This window comes from Bubalus kerabau, chromosome 13 (genome assembly GCF_029407905.1).
Source record: "Bubalus kerabau isolate K-KA32 ecotype Philippines breed swamp buffalo chromosome 13, PCC_UOA_SB_1v2, whole genome shotgun sequence".
NCBI lineage: Eukaryota > Metazoa > Chordata > Mammalia > Artiodactyla > Bovidae > Bubalus > Bubalus kerabau.
Genome location: NC_073636.1, coordinates 26,531,744 through 26,550,761, shown reverse-complemented (window position 1 = coordinate 26,550,761; position 19,018 = coordinate 26,531,744). Strand labels below are relative to the sequence as shown.

At 41.1% G+C, this 19,018-nt stretch overlaps 1 protein-coding gene across 1 annotated transcript in view; it reads right to left on the bottom strand.

Moving 5' to 3' along the window:
* GPR158 (G protein-coupled receptor 158) overlaps nt 1–19,018 on the bottom strand; it is a 308,597-nt gene that overhangs the window by 39,745 nt on the left and 249,834 nt on the right. The gene's annotated exons all lie outside the window — the stretch shown is intronic.

Below are 19,018 nucleotides of genomic sequence, written 5' to 3'. Positions count from 1 at the left end.
CCCAGCATCAGTGTCTTTTCCAATGAGTCAGCTCTTCACATGAGGTGGCCTAAGTACTGGAGTTTCAGCTTTGGCATCAGTCCTTCCAAAGAAATCCCAGGGCTGATCTCATTTAGAATGGACTGGTTGGATCTCCTTGCAGTCCAAAGGACTCTCAAGAGTCTTCTCCAACACCACAGTTCAAAAGCATCAATTCTTCGGCACTCAGCTTTCTTCACAATCCAACACTCACATCCATACATGACCACAGAAAAAACCATAGCCTTGACTAGATGGACCTTTGTTGGCAAAGTAATGTCTCTGCTTTTGAATATGCTATCTAGGTTGGTCATAACTTTCCTTCCAAGGAGTAAGCATCTTTTAATTTCATGGCTGCAGTCACCATCTGCAGTGATTTTGGAGCCCAAAAAAATAAAGTCTGACACTGTTTCCATTGTTTCCCCATCTATTTCCCATGAAGTGATGGGATGGGATGCCATGATCTTTGTTTTCTGAATGTTGAGCTTTAAGCCAACTTTTTCACTCTCCACTTTCACTTTCATCAAGAGGCTCTGTAGTTCCTCTTCACTTTCTGCCATAAGGATGGTGTCATCTGCATATCTGAAGTTATTGATATTTCTCCCAGCAATCTTGATTCTAGCTTGTGCTTCTTCCAGCCCAGCATTTCACATGATGTACTCTGCATATAAGTTAAATAAGCAGGGTGACAATATACAGCCTTGACGTACTCATTTTCCTATTTGGAACCAGTCTGTTGTCCAAACTTAAATGTCTTTATTTCCCCAGACGGGACAGCCAGATGTGCTTTCACTGCCTGCCTTTCTCACCTGGAGCCTTGCCTTGTCCTGTATCCACACTTTTGGTAATATCTTCTGCCCCCATATGAAATACCCCTGAGAGGATTATCTGTACTGCATCCCAATCCCCCATAAATCTACCAAAAGTAGGAAACCCATAAAAAATCTCGCTACTGGAAGAACTACCTAAGGCATATTTTCAAGAACTCTTCCCATTTTTCTTTCCAATACTAGCAGCTACTGCTAGATACAAAGATATTTTATTTGAAGTGTGTGAAGCAGGATAGAAGTGAGGTGCTTTTGGCACTAAGTAACCTAAGGACCAAAGAACACGTACAACTGCTGAGTGCATGAGCACAAGATATAAACTGCTCGCAGAGGTGTAGGAGGGCGGGGTGAGGGAAAGAGAGACACATTTAGGGCCAGCGAGAAAGTGTGTCACCCCTGAACCCCCAATTTCCTTTTACCTTTAATATTGCCTCTCAGGAACTCACTATGCTTTGCCTAGAGGTTTGTTTCCCCCAATTTTGTTGAGAGGAAGCCTTCTGTGTTAAGGTCTAAGGCGGGGTGTACCCCATGGGCATTTTAAGGAACTGGTTCTTCAACACTGCAAGTTTCTTCCTTTAAAAAAAAATCTATTCATTTATTTGGCTGCATTGGGTCTTAGCTGTGGCATGAGAACTCTTTTAGTCGTGGTATGTGGGATCTAGTTCCCTGACCAAGGATCCAACCTGGACCCCCTGCACTTGGAGTGTGGAATCTAAGCCACCAGACCACCAGTGAAGTCCCTGGAAGTTTCTTCAGAGGCTTACAAAAATCAATCAACTGATTAAAGTGGTGGGATGTGCTAGGCATTATAATAAACTTCAGAGCAGTGCCCCCATTTTCAAACAAATTTGCACAGATTATCCACCCATTTGATCAAACATGATTTTTTTTTTTTAGCTAGCTTTAAAGTCAGCTTGATTGCTTATACTATTTGGATACCGAACACAACAAATTCAGGAAGAAAAGAGAAGCACAGAGAAAAGAATATACATTTTAAAAATATGTACAAAGTAGAAGAATCCTTTAAAATTATTTTATTTTGCAAATATAGATACAACACCAAAGATAGAAAATTGACCTCTGCTGTGTTTGTTCAGTGGGTACAAGGCTGGGTGCTTCTCTGGAAGAATAATGCTTAAAAGATAGACCAGTCAGTGGCCAGCACAGTCCAGTGCTCTGTCCAAAGCTCTGATATTGAAAGGCATGCCACTCCTGTTTCACACCTGGTATTTTAAGGATCTGAGCAAGTTTCCTAGTAGTGTCAGACATAGCAATTCTTTCCTAATTGACTCATCAAGCATTACTTGCTCCAGGTCAGTGAAATTGGCTGTGAATTAAACCGCTTTTATAGGTGAAGGTGTTACACTGGGGTTTCTGTTAGTAGGTGTGTGTAAGCAGTTTCATTTATTAAAAAAGAAGAATGACAGATGCTGGTGGTGAGACCTGTATTGATGAAGCTGCCATTTAATAAGGACCTGAAGGACTTCTGAGGCTTTAAGGACTTTCTCTAAACATCTATTGTGGTGTGCCTGTGTGCTCAGTCCTGTCCCACTCTTTGTGGTCCCATGGACTGTAGCCTGCCAGGCTCTCTCTCTGGGATTTCCCAGGCAAGAATACTGGAGTGAGTTGCCATTTTCTTCTCCAGAGAATCTTCCCAACCCAGGGACTGAACCTGAATCTCTTGTGTCTCCTGCATTGGCAGGCAGATTCTTCACCACTGTGCCATCTGTTTGGCCAAAAAGTTCATTTGGGTTTTCCGTAACATTTTATGGAAAAACCTGAAGAAACTTTTTGGCCAACCCAATACAATTTCCCTCAGCTTCATACAAGGGAAAGTCTTGCTAGTCAAATATTTTTCCAGGTCCACTCATCCCTCTCAAGTTTACTGTGCTCCCAACAATCATTATTGAACAAGCAAAAAATGACACATATCTTATTCTAATGGAGACCAGTCCATGAAAGTCACACTTGGAAATATCTAGTGCTAAAACTTAGTACTTACTCTATCCAGGTTTGCTATATTTTGAACTAGGAGGATGGAAATGTATCATTTAGGCATGACTGTATATATAAAAACACTTTTATACATGATTTGCTTTAAAAATAAGTAGATTCAAAGTCCTTGAATGTGTTGTAAATTATTTTTCTATATTTGGCAAGACATATGGTTCCATACACAGGAAATATTTAGGGTGAAGATGCATGTTCTGTAAATATTTAATTATCTAAAGTTGGATTTAAACTACAAAAAATAAAAAATACTTAATAAAATTACTACATACATGAAGGGATCTATGGTTGTGATTATGTCTTTATATAACCATGGTCTAAAAGTTATCACTTTGCACTTGGCTCCTACTATTCCAAAACAAAAAAAGGGATAATAGAAGAAAAATATAAAATATATAAATTTAAAATTTTATAATATATACAAGTAACATTTGGGGGTTATTATAACAGTAGATGGGATATGCCACAACCCCTCTAAAATTTCCAATGTAATACTCCCAAAGAAATAACAAGAAATGAAAGGGTGACATCTCTAAAAACTAAAGACAAAGATGACAAGATTCCACAATCTCAGCTATGATTCTACTCACTGCTTAGTAGAACTAACAAGCATCTTTTAAATAAAATACCACTTGCCTCATTCTCTAAACCACAGTAAGATCTGAAGACCCAAAGATAACAGAGAAAGATTTTCATTCACACTCCTTGTCAAGGTCTAACACTGAGACCCATAGGCTTCTACTAAACAAAACAAACAAATTCTAAAATTTTTGGTCATGCCCTAACTGTGCAGGAACTCTTTCTACATCAGTTGGTCCTGGAGCCTTCCAGCCCATCAACACGCCTCGTCCATCAGCTCCTCTCATCTCCGTCCATTCACAGGTTAGACCTCCCAGGATGCAGCATTCAGAAAAATGATGCTTAGCTCCCCAGGAAAAGCATGGCAAGGTGGAGAGAAGAGCACAGAGAGGATGTGCCTAGAAAGCACAAGGGAGCATCCCTAGTGTGTCTTCCCAACTTGCCACAAGAAAAGGCACTTTCCATAAATATCCCATCTTAACAAATGTAATAAAAACAAATGACTATTTTTTTTTAAACTTTTATACCCTCAGTTTAACAGAAACATCTACTTCTGCTTTATTGCCTACACCAAAGCCTTTGGCTGTGTGGATCACAACAAACTGTGGAAAATTCTGAAAGAGAAGGGAATACCAGACCACTTTACCTGCCTTCTGAGAAATCTGTATGCAGGTCAAGAAGCAACAGTCAGAATTAGACATGAAACAACAGACTGGTTCCAAATAGGAAAAGGAGTATGTCAAGGGTGCATATCGTCACCCTGCTTATTTATCTTATATGCAGAGAACATCATGTGATGTACCAGGCTGGATGAAGAATAAGCTGGATTCAAGATTGCCGGGAGAAATATCAATAACCTCAGATATGCAGATGACACCACCCTTATGGCAGAAAGTGAAGAAGAACTAAAGAGCCTCTTGATGAAAGTGAAAGAGGAGAGGGAAAAAGTTGGCTTAAACCTCAACATTCAGAAAACTAAGATCATGGCATCTGTTCCCATCACTTCATGGCAAATAGATGGGGAAACAATGGAAACAGTGACAGACTTTATTTTTTGGGGGCTCCAAAATCACTGCAGATGGTGACTGCAGCCATGAAATTAAGATGCTTGCTCCTTGGAAGAAAAGTTATGACCAACCTAGACAGCATTTTAAAAAGCAGAGACATTACTTTGCCAACAAACATTCATCTATTCAATGCTATGGTTTTTCCAGTAGTCATGTATGGATGTGAGAGTTGGACTATAAAGAAAGCTGAGTGCCAAAGAATTGATGCTTTTGAACTGTGGTGTTGGAGAAGACTCTTGAGAGTCCCTTGGACTGGCAGGAGATCCAACCCAATCCATCCTAAAGGAAATCAGTCCTGAATATTCATTGGAAGGACTGATGTTGAAGCTGAAGGCCCGATGTTGAAGCCAGCACTTTGGCCACTTGATGCAAAGAACTGACTCATTTGAAATGACCCTGATGCTGGGAAAGACTGAAGGCAGGAGGAAAAGGGGACAACAGAGGATGAGATGGTTGGATGGCATCGCCAACTCAATGGGCATGAGTTTGAGTAAACTCCGGGAGTTGGTGATGGACAGGGAGGCCTGGCATTGCAAAGAGTCGGACACGACTAAGGGACTAAACTGAACTGAAATGAACCGCCCTAAGTGGCAGTCTGGGCTCCACCACTAATTGGACATTTGACCTGGGACATGTGACACAGAGCTTAAGGACACAAATGCCTTAAGTTCTGTGGACGTGTTTCCTCAGAAGCTTAATGAAAATAATGAAAACTCCTATAGTATTAATAGAAGCACTGAATAAACCACAGATAAATGAAGAAACATCAGTTTTATCCTTATCCTTCCAGGGAGGGTGAGGAAAGTTTCTAAGACCTAATAAAATGCACTAAGAATTCTACTTTTAGAAAAACTGTTCCACATATACGTGCATACAAAATAAGCAAAGATGTATATCCAGGAATAATCACTAAAGCATTCTGTGCAATAGAAAAACAATGAAAATATTCTCCCACCAAGAAGGGATGCCTTAAACCTATAATTCATGTTATAGCCATACAAAATGCAAAGCCATGAATTTCAAAATAATAAATGGATCTGACTCTGTTGCTGTAGAAACATCTTTAAGATAAATTGTAAATGAAAATAAAGTTGCATAAGAGTATTAAGATATGATTCTGTTTCTACATATGTAAAAAAGAAATGTCTGGCTGCTCATTCAATGGACAATTAAGACTATTTACCTCTGGGGTGGATGGCTTGGGGATTGAGGGGGTGGGGAAGGAGAGAAGGATTTTTACTTTTTAACATATCTTTTGGTACTAGCTGTTTTTTTTTTTATAATGAGAATGTATTACTTTGTAATAAACAAAAAAATTATGCAATAATTATAAATACCTGACTCTTAATGGGGTCTGGAGAGTTGTTTCTTTTTTTAACATTTTTTTTTTTGGAAGTGGACCCTTTTTAAAGCTTTTATTGTATTTTATTACAATATTGCTTCTGTTGTTTATGTTCTGTTTTTGACTGAGGGGCACGTGGGTTCTTAATTCCCTAACCAGGGACCAAAGTCCCACTCCTTGCTTTGGAAGGCAAAGTCTTAACCACTGGATCACCAGAGAAGTTGCTGGAGAGTTGTTTCTAAGTACTAGGGATCTGAGAGTGAAATGGAAAAGGTACCATATATGATATCTATGAACTGACATTATATGGAGGCAGCAAGATACAGAAAAATGACCTCAGAGAAACTGGAGGATCTTCAGAACCCCGGACCTCAGTAAAGAAATAAAAGGCGCCACAGAAATCACAGAAAGAGAGTAGAAGTATAGCATTTTGAGAAGAAAGGATAAAAAATGACAAAGATTCACAGTACCTAAAAGATGATTAAAAGCAAAAGCTTTTTTTCTTTTTTTTTTTTTACTGCCCAGAAGAGAATACACAAGATGCTCATTCACCGAGCCATTTCCTGGTCTCAGGCGGCCCCTGGCCCTTGGCCATCTGTTTACCTGAGCTTTGTGGGTCATCCTCTCTCCCTGAGACTCTTGCATCCACCATTCACTCAGAAAAACCATCTCTCTGTTCAGAGTCTGAAGACTTGCCAATTTGTTAAAGAAAGTGTGCAGAACCCAGAAAACAACAGGTTCTATAAACAACGCTAAAAGTCTAAAAAAGGAATGATTCACGCTACAGTCACAAGTCCTTCCACCCTCTGTGGGGAGGCAGGCAGTGCCAGGACCCACCCTCAACGCCCTGAGCAGAAAGAAGCCTGGATTCCTTGAGAAGCCAAGGAATACAGGGAAAGACTTCAGTATTTGGAGACATAAGGGACTTCTCTGCCACTTACTAACTGCATGACCTTGAGCAGCTCATTCTATCTCCTCCTTCATCTGGGAAGCTGAGTTAATAACGTTTCCCCTCCCTGGCCCCCAGGATGGGGAAGAAATGTATGTGAAAGCACTGATCAGCTAGAGTGGTGTAATTATTTCTCCTACACTTATTCCTTCAGGACTGATGCAAAACCCTTTTTTCTTTTGTTTAAAATAAGCATTAGGTGATTCTACCTGATCTTTATAAATGCTCTCTTGATGGCAAATTAACATAAACATCAAATTGCTGTGATGAGGGAACTGTTCTGGCAGCCTGGTTCAGTCTGAGTCATGCACTGCCTTTCTCCTTCGGGAGAGGACACATTCTTATTACTCAGTTCCAAATAAAAGGCTGAAAATAAAGATCTAAGTTTAACTGTGGGGTACCATAAAAGCTCTTCAAGAATGTGTCAGTAAGCATTAACAAATGGATTTCTCAATATATTTTTAATCCTCCTCTTATTCCCTTTCCTGTTCTGTAGTGCTCTGCTTAACATGTAATCACTGCTGATAATAAAAATCAGTCTTTACATGGAACTGTTACTGTTTATTGCATACCCGATTATCTAGTTCCTTGAATGGAGATACTCAGAAGGTTCAGTGACTTGCCCAAGATGATGTAGTTGAAACATGCTGAAGGTGGAATTATTCTAAATTGTCAACATTTTCATGTTTCTTTTTAATGAAAAGCTGTCTGGTATCCAAAGGTCACATTTTCTTATTGGTAAAAAAAAAGCAAGTTATTAATTGCTCTCCAATGGAAGTAGTTCGAAGTCAATGTTCTTCAGATAATTATTTTTCCTCATGTAGACAGGACCCTACTCCTTTTGAAATCCTTGCAATTTCCTGTGCCCCTCCACCCTCATCTCTACAAGAACTGAACTTGAAGGTCTTTCCCATGCACAGAATCTTCTTTGTCACGTCCTGCTATTCAATATGTTCTGCACATCCACACACTCTAACTTCACAATTCCTTGGCCTCCTCGACTCCTCTGTCTTTCTCAGATGAGGGGAAATCTACATGGCCCACGAGGAAGGTGGGTATCACCTGGAAAAGCTGTCTTGGACCATACACCACAGGCTCAAGGCCACGGGAATAAAGCTGTTTCGAGGAATACTACTTGCTTGCTACCTTAAGGACATCTTTATCTTGGTGAACAGAAGTTATATGATTTATTTTGCCACAGGTTTTCCAGCCAAAATACAAATCTGATAAAATCTTACCCTTGCCTAGAAACCACCCTTGGCTTCCTGTTTTACATTTAAGTAAAGTTTACATTGCTCAAAATGGTTTACAAAGTCCCTTCTTCTGTGTCCCCATCATCCTTTATTGGTTCTCTCTCGCAATACCACCTCTTCTCTGTGCTCAGAGTCCTTTTTTCCTTTATTATGGAACATATTACATGGCATTGCAATACCATTTGTACACTAGATCTCTGCTCCACTGGGCAATATGTTCAATTTATGCCAGTGGAATGAATAAATGGAAGTGGTTTTCATCTAGGAATCATCAGCTCCAAATTCAGAAGGTTTAACAAACTAAAAGCACTAAGATAAATTAAGAAGTATGATAACATGTCCAAGTCACAGAGAAAGGAGGAGCTCTTGGAATAACCTTTGGTAAGGGTCATGGAATAAGATGAGCCACTATATCCTCATAAGACAAGTACAACTAGGAAGTGTCATAAATAGTTTAATTTTTTCTTTAAACTTGTGGCTGCACCAAGTGGCATGTGGGATCTTAGTTCCCTGACCAGGAATCAAACCTGTGCCCCCTGCAGTGGAAGTGCAGAGTCTTACTGCACTTCCACTGGACTGTCAGAAGTCACAATAGTTCAATTTTAAAGGCACTTAATAAAAGGGTAATTTTAAAATATTTTTCTTCCTGGTTGTCACAGTGCCTATTAGAATCATCTTTTTTATCTATAAAAAATTCCTAATGAAATTTATCTGAAAGGATTAGAGTGATGACAACTAACTGAAAGCACTTAGGATAGAATAAGTTCTAGAAAGCAGAGGTATAGGATAAGGAAGTTTTGATGGGCAGTAGACCCCGGTTCGATTCCTGGGTCGGGAAGATCTGCTGGAGAAGGGATAGGCTACCCACTCCAGTACTCTAGGGCTTCCCTTGTGGTTCAGCTGATAAAGAATGTGCCTGTAATGCAGGAGACCTGGGTTCGATCCCTGGGTTTGGAAGATCTCCTGGAGAAAGGAAAGGCTACCCACTCCAGTATACTGGCCTGGAGAACTCCATGGACTATATATCCACCGGGTCGCAAAGAGTTGGACATGACTGAGCAACTTTCACTTTCAGAAGGAAAGAGGGCTTCCCTGGTGGCTCAGTGTTAGGGAATCCACCTGTCAATGCAGGAGACACAGGTTTTATCCCTGGGTTGGGAAGATTCCCTGGAGAAGAAAATGGCAACCCACTCTAGTATTCTTGCCTGGGAAATCCCATGGACAGAGGAAGCCTGGTGGGATACAGTCCATGGAGTTGAATAAGAGTTGGGCATGACTAAGTGACTAAACAGCAACAAGAAGAAGGAAAGAAACTCTTCAGGACATGGCCTACAGAGTGGGGGAGCCCAGTGAGGCAGGCTCAAGATGTTAGAAGACAGCTGGTACCCAGGTTGGACAGTGTTTGGTACTGATGCAAGAAGAGGTGCTGAGGGAGGGACTGACTTCCTTGCGGTCCAGTGGGTAAGACCCCACACTTCCAATGCAGGGGTTGTGGGTTCGATCCCTGCTCAGGGATCTAAGATCCCACATGCCATGTGGCAAGGCCAAAAAGTTTTTTAGAAGAAGAGGAGATGCTGAAAGGAGAGGAGCAGACCCCAGGTCTGTTTCCTGCTGCTTCCTATAAAGATGTTTTCTCGCTCCAAGAGTTTTGTCACATCAAAATCCCTTAATTTATGCAAGACCTCAAACAGACCTTTCGTCTGCGTCTATTTTCTCACGTATGTGCTTATTTGTCTGGGTAGCTGAGGAGCACTGTTCACTGGATATATTTTTAACCTTTCTTGCCTGATGCTGACTTACTGGCAGTAGCTGCTCTGGCTGCACCCTCTTGCCTGTGGTGGTGGGGTGGGAGTGGGGCAAGGGCACACAGCTGCAAAGGCTTCAGAGGCTGTCAGGTGGGCCTCCTGCCCATCAGCGGTGTCTGCTGCTGCTGCTAAGTCGCTTCAGTCGTGTCCAACTCTGTGTGACCCCATAGACTCCAGCCCACCAGGCTCCCCCGTCCCTGGGATTCTCCAGGCAAGAACACTGGAGTGGGTTGCCATTGCCTTCCCCAGCAGCAGTGTCTAGACAGGTCCTAAGTTCTGTGGATTCTCATCTGCAAGAACATTTCATGACCACAAGTCAGTTTGGGCTGTTCTTAAATTTCACAGAAATGGAATCACTGAGTGTGTATTCTGCTGTGAGACTGAATGACTATCACATGCTTGATGCAGAAGCCAGCTTTGAGTTGGCATGAGACGGTTTTTAGCCTTTGACAAAATTCGTGAGGAAAAAAAAAAATAAAGGAAAGGCCCTTTCTCATGTATGGTATGCCTGTTGCTTATGACTTTTAAAATTTGTCTTAGGCACATGTCTTCCCTGTTTGAGCCTACCTTTTGTCTTTTTTGGAGGACACAGTTCAATTTCTTACACCATGGACATACCATCGCCAACCTCCCACTGGTCCCAAGGTGGGGGCATGTGCACCGGAATGAACTGCTATTTTTTTCTTAACTTAATAAGCACCCCTCCGATTCTGTTTTCGCTTTTTTGCTGTGCCAGGTGGCATGCAGGGTCTTAATTCCCTGACCAGGGATAGAATCTGTGCCCCCTACATTGGAAGTGCAGAGGCTTAACTACTGGACCACCAGGGAAGTCTGGCAGTGTTAGCGGAGGTGTTAGCACCTCCACTTTGATTTATAGGAACTCAAAATCAAGGGAAAAGGTTAACTGTTTGCTCTTTGAAATAAAATATGGATTAAATTAGAACTCTAAAATATATTTTATATAAAATAGAGAAATTGCCCAAGTACTGGGAAAGACTTTAGAATTTTCAAAAAATTTTCACATTCTGTCATTTCAGAAGCTACACAGTTACAGTTCCACTTTGGCTCAGGAGACGGAGACCCTGCCTCAGAAGCACAAGCGGGATGTGCACACAGACCTCTAGTTGTCATCCACCCTCCTGACTCTCCCCCCAATGACCTAAATATATGAAGCGTTGAGGAGAAAAAGACACTATTCTGTGGGAATGGAATGAAACTATAATTTGTTTGTGGTGTCATACTAAAGCAGTTAGGTCAGAAGGGCCAGTGGGGTTTTTGTTTGTTTAACTCAAACTGATGAGAAAGTAAGACTATATGCAAACTACTGCTGCTGGCTTGCCAAGGAGGAGCAAAAAAAAAAAAAGCCAATGGGTGGAACAGAGCAGATATGGATGTAGGACCAAGGTCTCTAACACAATAGATCAGGCCTCCCTGTACCTCCACTGGCAGGCATGAAGGATTTTTCTTTTTAATTCTTTTTTTTTTTGTAATATATTTTTAATTGGAGTATAATTGCTTTACAGTGTTTTGTTAGTTTCTGCTGTGCAATGTGAATCAGCTACAGGTATACGTGCATCCCCTCCCTCTTGAGCCTCTCCCCTCAGCCCCATCCCACCCCCTAGGTCATCACAGAGCAACAGGCTCAGCTCCCTGTGCCGTACGGCAGCTTCCCACTAGCTACTGACTTGACGCATGCTGGTGTATACATGCCGATGCTACTCTCTCAACTCGTCCCACCCTCTCCTTCCCACACTGTGTCCGCAAGTCCACTCGGTACGTCTGCGTCTCTACTCCTGCCCTGCAAATAGGTTCATCCATACCATATTTCTGAAGAATGTTTTAACAGTGGCTCTTCATTGGTGCAGTCACCAGGCCAACTGATAAGATTCTTATATTCCCTTTAACCCCATCTCAACCTTCACAACACAGCTATTGAGGTGTTAATGTGTTTCATGACAATTTCTTGGCATCATCTTGTGTTAGCAACCTTCCTTTATACTTGTCCTTTATTCTTTTCCTTTCTACTAGTGGGAGCTAGTATAATAACATAAGTGAAGGCAATGCTTGAGTAACCATGGCAACCTCCTCCAGTGCAGCCAGCCATGTTCCCCTCCCTGAAACCCAAGGCTTCTCAAAGATGTCTTTTGATGAGCAAAACTTTTTAACTCTAATGAATTCCAAAGTACCCACTTTTTCTTTCATTTTCAGTGATTTGTGTGGCTTTTCCTGGTCCTTCTCCCCATGGCCCTCGACATATTTATCCAGTTGTTTTGGCACCATCTGTTGAAAAGACTTAACTTTCCATGTTAATTACCTAGATGCCTTTGTAAAAAAATCAGTTGACCTTCTATGAGTGGATAGAACTCTGGCTACTTCATTTTGTCTGAATGATCTATTTACCTGTCCTCAGTCCAATTAACACTGTATTGTGTCACTGTATTGTATACAGAGCCTTACAGTAACTCTTGAAATCTGACAGTATAACCCCTCCAGCTTTGCTCTTCCTACATATTGGTTTGGTTAGTCTAGATCCTTTGCTTGTCTATATAAAATTTAGAGTCACCTTGTTAATTTTGACAAGAAAAGCCTGTTGGGAGTTTTGCTTATAATTGCAATGTTTCTACAGACCAAATGGAAGAAAGTCAACATTATTTAATTCCTGAACATTATATGTTCCTCCATTTATTAGGTTTTATTTTTACTAATATTTTGTGGCTTTTCAGTGTAGATATCTTGTATCTTTCTAGATGGTTAGTGCTTTTAGATGCTACAGTGAGTATAATTAAATTTTTTTCATTTTTAAGTTGTTTCCTACTATCTATACAAAAATTGATTTTTGTATGTTGACTTCGGATACTACAACTTTGTCAAATTCACTTATTCATTATAGTTTTGTACATTTCTTCAGATTGTCTGTTGTAAATATGTTGTTGATGAATTAAAACATATTGCTGCTTCCTTTTCAGTTTGTACCCTTTTCCTTTCTTTATCTTGCCTCACCACACTAGCCAGGACTTACAGTATGAGGTTGAATGGTATTAGCTTGAACAAATATCTATGTGCTGTTCCTGATCTTAAGCAAAAAGCATGTATTTCACTATTAAGTACGGTTTTAGACAGATGTATTTTATCATAGGGCTCTTCTATTTTTCTTCTGAGACTTTTTATTATACCTAGGTATTGAATTTTGTCAGATATTTTTCTACATCATTTGGGAACATATATCAATTTTCTCCTTTATCCTATTAGTGTGGTGAATTATAGTATTTTATATTTTTAAAACATATTAACCCAACCTTGAATTTTTGAGATAAACACCATTTGGCCACAAAGTATTATTACTTTTACCTATCTGATTTATTAATATTTTGTTAGGGAATTTTTGGATATACATTCATGAAAGTTGTTTTTATACATATTTATAATATCCTAGTCAGGTTTTGGTATCAAAGTGTTCCCTCTTCTTTTATTATCTTGGGAAGTGTTCCCTCTTCTTTTATCATCTGAAACAGTTTCTCCATGGGAAAAAATGCTACTGTGCGGAAGCCAGCATTTCCTCTGGGTTAGCCCCTTGCTATTCAAAAGCAGAGACATTACTTTGCCAACAAAGGTCCATCTCGTCAAGGCTATGGTTTTTCCTGTGGTCATGTATGGATGTGAGAGTTGGACTGTGAAGAAGGGTGAGCACCGAAGAATTGATGCTTTTGAACTGCGGTGTTGGAGAAGACTCTTGAGAGTCCCTTGGACTGCAAGGAGATCCAACCAGTCCATTCTGAAGGAGATCAGCCCTGGGATTTCTTTGGAAGGAATGATGCTAAAGCTGAAACTCCAGTACTTTGGCCACCTCATGCGAAGAGTTGACTCATTGGAAAAGACTCTGATGCTGGGAGGGATTGGGGGCAGGAGGAGAAGGGGACGACAGAGGATGAGATGGCTGGATGGCATCAGTGACTCGATGGACGTGAGTCTGAGTGAACTCCGGGAGTTGGTGATGGACAGGGAGGCCTGGTGTGCTGCGATTCATGGGGTCACAAGAGTCAGACACGACTAAGCGACTGAACTGAACTGAGCTGAACACTACTGCAGTTAAGTGACTAAAGGCTTGACTGTTACTTTCATTTTTGGCTTCTTACCTTAATCGGTTATTCTGACACCTGGTAGCTCAGCTCTCTCCAGCTCAGCTCAGCTCTTGACAGCATTATTTAATACAATTTTATCTTTTAATCATGTGAACAGTTTTTAAAAATACAGAAACTGACAATAATAAAATACCTTGGCATTTGCACACTACACAAATTAATAATAACCATGTATAGTTTTGCTACTAATTGCCTTGGGACTTTAAATAACTTAAGACTTTACCCATATCAAGTGGAAGCTTCTTAATTCCACTCCACAGTCCCACTGTCTCCTACCTTCTCCAGAGGCAAGCACTAAAGTGAATTTGATGTATATACACCCAGGACATGTTTTTCTACTTCTGTTCCATTTATGTGCATCCATCAATAATATATAACTTTATTTTGTAAGTTTTCAAATTTGTATATAAATGGTAAATTGTGTATTAGCCTTTTGAAATTTATAGGTCTGTCTTTGTAGAATTAAACTGATTCAATTTCCATCAAGACAAAGCTAAAGCCAGATCTCTTTTCTAATCATTCATTTCCCTCCAACTCCCATATCTCATTACTAAAGCCAAGGAGAATTAGATGAGAGTTAACCTTATCTTCATAGGGTTTCAGAAATTAGGATGTTGGGCTGCCGTCTATGGGGTCACACAGAGTCGAACACGACTGAAGCAACTTAGCAGCAGCAGCAGCAGCATCTCAGTTGGGACATCTCTCTTTATGAAAAAGTAAGCATATAACTTCCTTGAAAACAGAACCCTGCTAGGTTTTCAGAGGTTCTCTGGTGGCTCAGACAGTAAAGAATCTACCTGCAGTGCAGGAGACATGGGTTTGAGCCCTGTGTCAGGAAGATCCTCTGGAGAAAGAAATGGCAACCCACTCCAGTATTTTTTCCCCTGGAGAATCCCCACAAACAGAGGAGCCTGGTGGGCTACAGTCCATGGGGTCACAAAGAGCTGGACACGACTGAATGACTTTCACTTAAAAGCAGGGTATCTGTTAACATGTCATAGCCATGCCAAGCTCTGGCCTCCCAGTTGGGGAGTAACAATATTAACAGAATCTAGTTGAAAATGCTCACTTGGGTGTTTTTCAGACATTTCCCTAAAGCTGACGATGAATTACAGGAGTGAGAAGGGCTTCTGAGATCACTTATGCTGCCTTACTTTATGAAATTGCCTTAAAGTATGAAACTCTTAAGTATCTGAAATAAGGCTCTGATCAGAGCCCTATACACTCATTTTTGTGCATTTTGTACATTGGCTGGGGCCTTACAGATCTTGCTGAATGCATTTTAGCTGTCATGCTCTTAGCCTTAACTGATGACTGTTTCAGAAATACCTCTAAGAAATTTGTTATTGCATTTGTCAGTGGAATATAAAAGAATGATAGCAGTCTTCATGAGAATCTTTGGGACTCACTATATGATCAGTTTGCCTTCTTATCTCAGAGAAACTCCTAATTGTATAACTGTGTTTTCCACTTTGTTTTAGCTGTTAGCAAGCTCCAAGTCAAATTTCTGATCCATTTCTAGTCAGTTCATGAAACTACAAAACCATATGGGATATATCTACAGAACTAATTAGTTACCCTTTTTTTTCCTACCAAATTTTCTTTTTCTCTTGATTCCTATAATAAATTGCTATGTTTTAATTTCTGAACAATTTTCATTATTTTGTTATTCTGTACATATCTCTATAAAATTTTATTGTTTTTAAACTTTATTTATTAATTATTGGCTGTGATGGGTTTTTCTTGCTGCTGCAGGCTTTTCTCTGGTTGTGGCAAGCAGGGGTTTCTCTCTAGTTGTGGTGCACAGGCTTCTCATTGCTGTGGCTTCTCTTGTTGCAGGGCACAGGGTCTAGGGCATGCAGGCTCCAGTAGTTGCTCTGTGGCACGTGGCATCTTCCCAGACCAGGGATTGAACCCATGTCCCCTGCACTGTCAGGTGAGTTCTTAACCACTGGACCATCAGGGAAGTCCTACATGTTGTACTAAATTTTGCACGTTAGTCCTCCAACATTGGAAGACTGTCAACAGAAAGGGAGATCATTGCCTTCTGGGGGCAGGGAAACAAGCCAGCTTATGTTCAGTGTTTGGAGAACTACCAGGCTGCCAAGTGGTCTCACCCTAACCCTCAGTCACAAGACTAGTACCAGGGCAACTTTATAAATGTGGTTCTAAATGAGAGAGTTGAACCCACACTTACCCTGGTTCAACGTATATGGGACAATCTATTAAGACATAGCATGTCTGACCCATGGTAGGTGCTTGATACATGGTAGCGTTCTCCCCTGCCTCGAGTCCTGGGTAGGGTAGTTTATTGTGGAAACACATTGGCTATATAAACTTGAATCTGTTCTGAAGTTAGTTTTGAAAATCATGACTGTTCTGAGGTTATATAAGCCTACCTCTGTCTTAGGGGAAGCTGAAAATACTCTTAGACTCAGGCATTCCCTCTCTGGGACTCTCCCTGGGTTATACTGTCTCACTGCAAGAAGCAGTAATCAGAGCTGGAAACCTTCCAGGGCAAAGGGTGTGTGATACAGCAGCTCCCGGTGGGGTGCAATGTCAGCAAATTAGTTACGGAGGCTGAAACTTTCCAGAATTTAGGGACGGGTTCTTGGTACTTAGTGCAGGGAAGACAATAGCTTGCAGCTCTTGGGAGAGCCCAGTACATGGAGGGCAGGGTCAGAAGATAAGATGGAAGGAAACACAGCACCTGGTCTTACCATTCAGACCCTGGCTCTGCTCCATATGTGCCAGGCAGCTTGGACAGCTCCTTTTACAGTGGGTCCTGTTCTCTCAACACTGAAATGAAAACTAAGATTTCCTCAGTCTCAGTCACAGAATATTAGGACGATCGATGTCAGGCATCCTTTCCAACCTGACCTCCCACAGGAGGCTTGTGTGTGGAATGTTCATCTCTCTATAAGCCGGTTTAAGCCCGCTTGAGTGTGGAATGTTCATCTTTCTGTAAGACAGGAGCTACACCCGAGTCCACAGCCATTTCTGGATGATTTTCCTCCAGGCTCTATAGATTCATTCAACAAACGTCTTCCCCACCTACTGTCTGCCTGGCAGACTTAAGTGCTGAGTGCACTGCTGGGGATATACTGACAAAACAGGATTCGGCCCTCCTGCAAATTGTGGTTCATTTAGAGAGGGAGAGAGGCCATATACACAGAAGCACACATAAATAGACAAATGATTTTAAATGATTGTGATGGAAAACAAACTAGGGTCAGTGATAGAAAATAATGGAAGGAGAGGGTTTTGGTAAGATGGTCAGGAAAGGTAGCTTGAAGAGAGACATCTGCGCAGAGATTCAGAGGATGAGCAGGAATGATGCTGTGCGCCCCCTTGTGGAACCATGTGGCTGCGCAGGCTCACTGCTAGCAACCCCAGTACTGCCTGGTTTTAACCTCTCCTCAAACCTGTCAATCCTACAGGAAATCAACCCTGAATATTCACTGGAAGGACCGATGCTGAAGCTCCAATACTCTGGTGACCTGATACAAAGAACTGACTCCTTAGAAAAGGCCCTGTTGCTGGGAAACATTGAGGGCAGGAGGAAAAGGGGGTGACAGAGGATGAGGCAGTTGGATAGCATCACTGACTCAATGTATATGAATTTGAGCAAATTCCGGGTGATGGTGGAGGACAGAGGAGCCTGGCGTGCTGCAGTCCACGGCGTCGCTAAGAATCAGACATGACTCTGTGACAACAATAACCTTCTCTCTCCTCGGTTATCCTCTCCCCAAAGCAACCCCGACTTTCTCTGTCCTGAGCTGTGACGAGGGGAATTTTTGCTGCCCAGTTTGCCTAGGACAAGTCTGGGTTCCCGCTCTTCCCTCTGCCCCTTTTAGGCTTGCTGCTTGTTACCAGAAGTGATTTCTGTAAAGCATCCATCTATCTCTGTGCACGACAGAGATAACGTCAAGTCTTAAAGCACGTTTTCCTTCAATGTGAATGTGAACTGATGCCAGACACAGCTGGAGATCTCCAAGCAAACTGTTTTCAGAGGAATAAAATGTCCAAATGATTCCAGAATTAATTTGATCTCACACAGCAACCTCGTTTTTTCTTCCATTCTCCTACCTTGCAGCAGTTTAATTTATATGCCAATAAGCTGCCATGTGCAATAATTTTGCAGTTGTAAGGTCTGTTCATTTATCAGTCACTTCACACAGTTTATACTGCTTCAAGATTTAAAGGCATGCATCTGCTTCAATGTGAGCCTAACCAGTTCTGTGTGTTGACAAAGGAAACATCCAGGAAAAAAATCCATCAGCATTTATGCTTTAAAACTGAATAAATAAGTATCTGATCATTTAGTTAAGACTGATCATCTCATACAAATAATTGTGTAAAGGTTATTATGGGTGCATTCTACAGTAACTTTATAATGGTCCTCTCTGATTTTTAGTAAAAGTGATAGGAGTCTAATCTATGCTTTCACTTCCTCGTTTTTTGTTTTTGTTTTTTTTTTTTTTTGCCAAAAGGCATGGGGTGATCCCCAGGTGTTTTGAAAAAGTCAAAGCAGATCATCAAATTAAGAGCAAATAGCATCTAAAACTCGAAGAAGGTCCCACACCAGTATTTCCTTCCATATTTATTTGCAGTACATAGGGAACACAATTTTATCAAATACAGGTTTTCAAAGAAATATCCAGTAAATCAGATGCAATTAAAGTAATGATTCCTGCAGACCACAAGCTCAATCATTCCCCCAGGTAAAGGGCAAGAATCCAGCCACATGTCTTTCGCACATCTTCCTTTGAGAAAATAGTACTAATCCTTCTGAGATTAATATGGAGCTAAAAGAAAATTCAGATGTCTTATCTCAGAAAAAATGGATTCATTCTGCTTTAAAAAAAATTTGGGTAATTGGAGGCTCAAATCAAATCAAGTGCAGGCAACCAGCCTACTGGATTTGAAGGCTTCCCACTGAACTAGGAAACAGCTCAGTCTCCTGCCTGCAAGGCCCTGCATAACTCAGCCCCTGCTGCCTCCTGAGCTCATCTCCTGAGCTCTGCCC